The sequence below is a fragment of the Phyllobates terribilis genome, unplaced genomic scaffold (genome assembly GCF_046119375.1).
Source record: "Phyllobates terribilis strain yellow unplaced genomic scaffold, ASM4611937v1 Scaffold_4__5_contigs__length_816908805, whole genome shotgun sequence".
Taxonomy (NCBI): domain Eukaryota; kingdom Metazoa; phylum Chordata; class Amphibia; order Anura; family Dendrobatidae; genus Phyllobates; species Phyllobates terribilis.
The window spans coordinates 690,264,725-690,272,224 of NW_027362764.1; the positions used below are offsets into that span (position 1 = coordinate 690,264,725).

The 7,500-nt window shown below is 50.0% G+C and overlaps 3 non-coding genes across 3 annotated transcripts; all 3 read left to right on the forward strand.

The window, feature by feature from the left end:
• The first annotated feature begins 1,397 nt into the window (after window positions 1-1,397).
• Window positions 1,398-1,516, forward strand: LOC141266178 (5S ribosomal RNA). The gene has a single exon (XR_012320232.1). It is a non-coding gene; the product is annotated as a 5S ribosomal RNA (ribosomal RNA).
• A 3,842-nt stretch (window positions 1,517-5,358) lies between these two features.
• LOC141267267 (5S ribosomal RNA) lies at window positions 5,359-5,477 on the forward strand. Its single transcript, XR_012321276.1, has one exon. It is a non-coding gene; the product is annotated as a 5S ribosomal RNA (ribosomal RNA).
• Window positions 5,478-7,174: 1,697 nt separating this feature from the next.
• LOC141266950 (5S ribosomal RNA) lies at window positions 7,175-7,293 on the forward strand. Its single transcript, XR_012320969.1, has one exon. It is a non-coding gene; the product is annotated as a 5S ribosomal RNA (ribosomal RNA).
• The last annotated feature ends 207 nt before the right edge of the window (window positions 7,294-7,500 follow it).

Sequence of the window (7,500 nt, forward strand, 5' to 3'; positions counted from 1 at the left end):
ACACCTTTGCAGGCCACACAACCCCCCCGAAGAGCAGCTCAAATTCACTCGCAACCATCTCACCCTCTTCCTTCATTCACTCCTGGGCGTTTCGCTCCACCCCAAGTTGCGGGTCCAGCTTGCTCTTTCTGTCACATCCCCGCAATGAACGGTTTAGCCTGCAGGAGACCCTGCGCCGAGCCATTTTTAAACACATCTGATGCGGCAGGTGTTTCATTGCTCAACAAACAACACCTATAGGGACGGCACAGCCTATGCATCGGTCCTTCGGAGACCGCCCCAGAACGGCCAGAGTTCTCGTCCCCACGCGAGCCTGAGGAAGGCTGGCCGGGCGATGGGCCAAGCAGCGTCTACTGGCCATACCACCTTGGATACGTCCGATCTCGGAAGCAAAGCAGAGATGGGTTCGGAAATACTTGGTTGGGACACCTCCTGAGAACACCAGGTATTGTAGACAATTTTGATGACGTTTTGCCATCTTGCCCAGCTCGGCTAGCATGGAGTGGCGCCTTGCTGGACACCGACCTTACGTAAAGTAGAGGCTGGAAGTCCCAAGCCTCCCAAGCCCCCCAAGACCTCTAAGATAAGGACGCAACCCCGCCGCCTCTACCAGGCCTCACACCGAGCTCCTTGCCACGGCTAGGAGTGCTTATTGACCCCGCAGCCGGCCGTATGCAAATGATGGCGTTAAAAGCATCTCGCGCTGTGAAGAGGCCAGGCTTTCAGCAGCTGCCCAGGGGATGGTTTTAGAGGGCGACCGCCTAACGAGGGCCAGCAGAAGTAACGTCTTCTTCTTCAAAGAAGCTTGTGTAACTAACCCAATCAGACAGCTGCCCAGGAGCTAACCTCAGTGCTAGGAAGGAGCGGGAGGGAATTGAGGGGGTGGTTCCTGCTAAGGCCCTGAAATAATAATAAGACAGGCAGGAGAGTCTGACGCATGGTGGCGGAAAAGCTGCAGGTGCAAATAGGGAATGTGGTCTCGTGCGAGCAACTTGTGCATGCTCGCTGTGTGTGAGTGTGCGCTTCCTAGGTACGGCGCGCTGCAGACAGTCAAAAGGGTTGCTCCCTTTCATTAAAAGTTAATCCCTGGCTGCAGGCTATTAGAAAGCAACTAACCGCGCTCTACTCACCCTACCCAGGTCTACCGGTGAGTCTCGCCGCTGCTCCCGGCCTGTGGCATTGGCCGCGACGCTGACGTTCCGTCGACAGCGCGGCAGCCGATCAGTAAGCTCAGCGGCTCTGAGCGGGGCGTTCTGTCTACAAGACCTTTTTAAGGAGCCAGCAAAATAGTGAAGAGAAAGGAAAGCACAAAAGCACCTTGTCTTACTAAGCACTGGAAAGGGCAGCCGGCAACCGGACGTCAAAGTGGAAAAGCAGCAAGTGAGAGGCCTGTCTCTGCCTACGGCCACACCACCCTGAACACGCCCGATCTCGTCTGATCTTGGAAGCTAAGCAGGGTCAGGCCTGGTTAGTACTTGGATGGGAGACCGCCTGGGAATACCAGGTGCTGTAGGCTTTTGCTTTTTCTTACTTCCACCAGCAGGGGTCACTCTCCTCTATGCCTTTTTTCCATTCCTTTTTTCACAAGCGCACACATGCTCCTTTCTTCTTTTCATTTGCTTTCTCTCTTGCGCTATTTAATCCTTGCAAAATACCAGCATCCTTCTCATCACCGTGGGCCTCCAGCATTGTTGCTTATTTACTTTTAATACTAGGCTTCTTTTCACCAGGACCAGCGACTCCCGCATGACTGGAGGCAACCACCGCTGACCTGGAGGCAACCACCGGTAACCTGGAGGCCAGTTTATAGCACAACCCAAGCAAAACACCTTTGCAGGCCACACGACCCCCCCGAAGAGCAGCTCAAATTCACTCGCAACCATCTCACCCTCTTCCTTCATTCACTCCTGGGCGTTTCGCTCCACCCCAAGTTGCGGGTCCAGCTTGCTCTTTCTGTCACATCCCCGCGATGAATGGTTTAGCCTGCAGGAGACCCTGCACCGAGCCATTTTTAAACACATCTGATGCGGCAGGTGTTTCATTGCTCAACAAACAACACCTATAGGGACGGCACAGCCTATGCATCGGTCCTTCGGAGACCGCCCCAGAACGGCCAGAGTTCTCGTCCCCACGCGAGCCTGAGGAAGGCTGGCCGGGCGATGGGCCAAGCAGCGTCTACTGGCCATACCACCTTGGATACGTCCGATCTCGGAAGCAAAGCAGAGATGGGTTCGGAAATACTTGGTTGGGACACCTCCTGAGAACACCAGGTATTGTAGACAATTTTGATGACGTTTTGCCATCTTGCCCAGCTCGGCTAGCATTGAGTGGCGCCTTGCTGGACACCGACCTTACGTAAAGTAGAGGCTGGAAGTCCCAAGCCTCCCAAGCCCCCCAAGACCTCTAAGAGACTCAGAAAGAGAATAGGAGGGATCCAATGGCTGGATGTCCTTAAGGACAAAAATGTCCAGGAAGGATGGGAAATTTTTAAAAATGAGATTCTCAAAGCACAATCGTTAACAATCCCGAAAAGTAGGAAGAATGGGAAGCATTTAAGGAAACCAGGATGGATGAACACAGAACTTAAACACATGCTAAAAAGAAAGAAAGAAATGTTTATTAAATGGAAAGAGGGAGGCATATCTAAAGAAGATTATAATGCAGTCTGCAGATCCTGCAGGGCACGTATCAGGTTAGCTAAAGCTGACAATGAATTAAGGCTTGCAAGAGATGTCAAAAGCAATAAAAAAGGATTTTGGGGGTATGTCAAAAGTAAAAGAAAAGTCAAAGATGCTATAGGATTTTTACAGGATGAAAATGGAGAAATGGTAAGAGAGGATGTTGAGAAGGCCGAACTTTTTAATTCCTATTTTGCATCTGTTTTCCCTCAGAAAGAAAATGTAACATCAACTGATCTTCACTGTCCTTTTAAAGGAATAGAGGAATCCAAGTTATCTGTAAACAGAAAGCTTGTGAGGGAATATTTAGCTAACATAAATGAGTTCAAGTCTCCAGGTCCAGATGAATTACACCCCAGAGTACTGAAGGAGATCGTAGAAGAAATTTTAGAACCACTCTCCATAATCTTTGAAAATTCTTGGAGAACAGGAGAAGTCCCAGAAGACTGGAGAAGAGCAAATGTTGTTCCTATCTTCAAAAAGGGGAAGAAGGTGGACCCAGGGAACTATAGGCCGGTGAGTCTGACTTCTATACCAGGAAAGATCTTTGAACAAATTATTAAACAACATGTATGTAAGTACATGGATAAGAATGAAGTGATTAACCAGAGTCAGCATGGGTTTGTAACTAACAAGTCATGTCAGACTAACTTAATTTCCTTCTATGACAGAATCACTGACTGGGTGGATCAGGGAAATGCTGTAGATATAGTATATCTTGACTTCAGCAAAGCATTTGACAAAGTATCTCACACCATCCTTATTGAAAAAATGACCAAGTATGCAATGGACCAGGCAACTGTTAGGTGGATTCATAACTGGCTTAGTGATCGGACTCAAAGGGTGGTTGTAAATGGCTTCACATCCAGCTGGATGAATGTCTCAAGTGGGGTACCACAGGGCTCGGTCCTGGGACCTGTATTGTTCAACATCTTTATCAATGATTTAGATGAAGGAATTGAGGGTAAACTGATTAAATTTGCTGATGACACAAAGCTAGGAGGGATAGCTAATACTAGAGAAGAGAGAGAGAGGATTCAAAAAGACCTAAATAAACTGGAGCAGTGGGCAGCAACCAACAGAATGTTTTTTAACAGGGAAAAATGCAAAGTACTACATCTGGGCAATAAAAATGAAAAAAGCATATACAGAATGGGAGGAATAGAGCTAAGCAACAGTACATGTGAAAAAGACTTAGGTATACTAATAGATCATAGACTGAACATGAGTCAACAGTGTGATGCAGCAGCAAAAAAAGGCAAATACAATTCTGGGATGTATTAACAGAAGCATACAGTCTAGATCACGTGAAGTCATTATCGGTCTTTACTCCTCTTTGGTCAGACCTCATCTGGAATACTGTGTACAGTTTTGGGCACCACATTTTAAAAAAGACATAGACAAACTGGAGCAAGTTCAGAGAAGAGCGACCAGAATGGTGACTGGTCTGCAAACCATGTCCTATGAGGAACGGTTGCAGGATTTGGGAATGTTTAGCTTGCAAAAAAGAAGACTGAGAGGAGACTTAATAGCTGTCTACAAATATGTCAAGGGCTGTCACATTGTAGAAGGATCATCTTTATTCTCATTTGCACAACGAAAGACTAGAAGCAATGGGATGAAACTAAATGGGAGGAGACACAGATTAGATATTAGAAAAAACTTTTTGACAGTGAGGGTGATCAATGAGTGGAACAGGCTGCCACGAGAGGTGGTGAGTTCCCCTTCAATGGACGTCTTCAAACAGAGGCTGGACAGACATCTGTTTGAGATGATTTAGTGAATCCTGCTTTGAGCAGGGGGTTGGACCAGATGACCCAGGAGGTCCCTTCCAACTCTACCATTGTATGATTCTATGATTCTATGATAAGGACGCAACCCCGCCGCCTCTACCAGGCCTCACACCGAGCTCCTTGCCACGGCTAGGAGTGCTTATTGATCCCGCAGCCGGCCGTATGCAAATGATGGCGTTAAAAGCATCTCGCGCTGTGAAGGGGCCAGGCTTTCAGCAGCTGCCCAGGGGATGGTTTTAGAGGGCGACCGCCTAACGAGGGCCAGCAGAAGTAACGTCTTCTTCTTCAAAGAAGCTTGTGTAACTAACCCAATCAGACAGCTGCCCAGGAGCTAACCTCAGTGCTAGGAAGGAGCGGGAGGGAATTGAGGGGGTGGTTCCTGCTAAGGCCCTGAAATAATAATAAGAGAGGCAGGAGAGTCTGACACATGGTGGCGGAAAAGCTGCAGGTGCAAATAGGGAATGTGGTCTCGTGCGAGCAACTTGTGCATGCTCGCTGTGTGTGAGTGTGCGCTTCCTAGGTACGGCGCGCTGCAGACAGTCAAAAGGGTTGCTCCCTTTCATTAAAAGTTAATCCCCGGCTGCAGGCTATTAGAAAGCAACTAACCGCGCTCTACTCACCCTACCCAGGTCTACCGGTGAGTCTCGCCGCTGCTCCCGGCCTGTGGCATTGGCCGCGACGCTGACGTTCCGTCGACAGCGCGGCAGCCGATCAGTGAGCTCAGCGGCTTTGAGCGGGGCGTTCTGTCTACAAGACCTTTTTAAGGAGCCAGCAAAAAAGTGAAGAGAAAGGAAAGCACAAAAGCACCTTGTCTTACTAAGCACTGGAAAGGGCAGCCGGCAACCGGACGTCAAAGTGGAAAAGCAGCAAGTGAGAGTCCTGTATCTGCCTACGGCCACACCACCCTGAACACGCCCGATCTTGTCTGATCTCGGAAGCCAAGCAGGGTCAGGCCTGGTTAGTACTTGGATTGGAGACCGCCTGGGAATACCAGGTGCTGTAGGCTTTTGCTTTTTCTTACTTCCACAAGCAGGGGTCACTCTCCTCTATGCCTTTTTTCCATTCCTTTTTTCACAAGCGCACACATGCTCCTTTCTTCTTTTCATTTGCTTTCTCTCTTGCGCTATTTAATCCTTGCAAAATACCAGCATCCTTCTCATCACCGTGGGCCTCCAGCATTGTTGCTTATTTACTTTTAATACTAGGCTTCTTTTCACCAGGACCAGCGACTCCCGCATGACTGGAGGCAACCACCGCTGACCTGGAGGCAACCACCGGTAACCTGGAGGCCAGTTTACAGCACAACCCAAGCAAAACACCTTTGCAGGCCACACAACCCCCCCGAAGAGCAGCTCAAATTCACTCGCAACCATCTCACCCTCTTCCTTCATTCACTCCTGGGCGTTTCGCTCCACCCCAAGTTGCGGGTCCAGCTTGCTCTTTCTGTCACATCCCCGCGATGAACGGTTTAGCCTGCAGGAGACCCTGCGCCGAGACATTTTTAAACACATATGATGCGGCAGGTGTTTCATTGCTCAACAAACAACACCTATAGGGACGGCACAGCCTATGCATCGGTCCTTCGGAGACCGCCCTAGAACGGCCAGAGTTCTCGTCCCCACGCGAGCCTGAGGAAGGCTGGCCGGGCGATGGGCCAAGCAGCGTCTACTGGCCATACCACCTTGGATACGTCCGATCTCGTAAGCAAAGCAGAGATGGGTTCGGAAATACTTGGTTGGGACACCTCCTGAGAACACCAGGTATTGTAGACAATTTTGATGACGTTTTGCCATCTTGCCCAGCTCGGCTAGCATGGAGTGGCGCCTTGCTGGACACCGACCTTACGTAAAGTAGAGGCTGGAAGTCCCAAGCCCCCCAAGACCTCTAAGATAAGGACGCAACCCCGCCGCCTCTACCAGGCCTCACACCGAGCTCCTTGCCACGGCTAGGAGTGCTTATTGACCCCGCAGCCGGCCGTATGCAAATGATGGCGTTAAAAGCATCTCGCGCTGTGAAGGGGCCAGGCTTTCAGCAGCTGCCCAGGGGATGGTTTTAGAGGGCGACCGCCTAACGAGGGCCAGCAGAAGTAACGTCTTCTTCTTCAAAGAAGCTTGTGTAACTAACCCAATCAGACAGCTGCCCAGGAGCTAACCTCAGTGCTAGGAAGGAGCGGGAGGGAATTGAGGGGGTGGTTCCTGCTAAGGCCCTGAAATAATAATAAGACAGGCAGGAGAGTCTGACGCATGGTGGCGGAAAAGCTGCAGGTGCAAATAGGGAATGTGGTCTCGTGCGAGCAACTTGTGCATGCTCGCTGTGTGTGAGTGTGCGCTTCCTAGGTACGGCGCGCTGCAGACAGTCAAAAGGGTTGCTCCCTTTCATTAAAAGTTAATCCCCGGCTGCAGGCTATTAGAAAGCAACTAACCGCGCTCTACTCACCCTACCCAGGTCTACCGGTGAGTCTCGCCGCTGCTCCCGGCCTGTGGCATTGGCCGCGACGCTGACGTTCCGTCGACAGCGCGGCAGCCGATCAGTGAGCTCAGCGGCTCTGAGCGGGGCGTTCTGTCTACAAGACCTTTTTAAGGAGCCAGCAAAAAAGTGAAGAGAAAGGAAAGCACAAAAGCACCTTGTCTTACTAAGCACTGGAAAGGGCAGCCGGCAACCGGACGTCAAAGTGGAAAAGCAGCAAGTGAGAGTACTGTATCTGCCTACGGCCACACCACCCTGAACACGCCCGATCTTGTCTGATCTTGGAATCTAAGCAGGGTTGGGCCTGGTTAGTACTTGGATGGGAGACTGCCTGGGAATACCAGGTGCTGTAGGCTTTTGCTTTTTCTTACTTCCACAAGCAGGGGTCACTCTCCTCTATGCCTTTTTTCCATTCCTTTTTTCACAAGCGCACACATGCTCCTTTCTTCTTTTCATTTGCTTTCTCTCTTGCGCTTTTTAATCCTTGCAAAATACCAGCATCCTTCTCATCACCGTGGGCCTCCAGCATTGTTGCTTATTTACTTTTAATACTAGGCATCTTT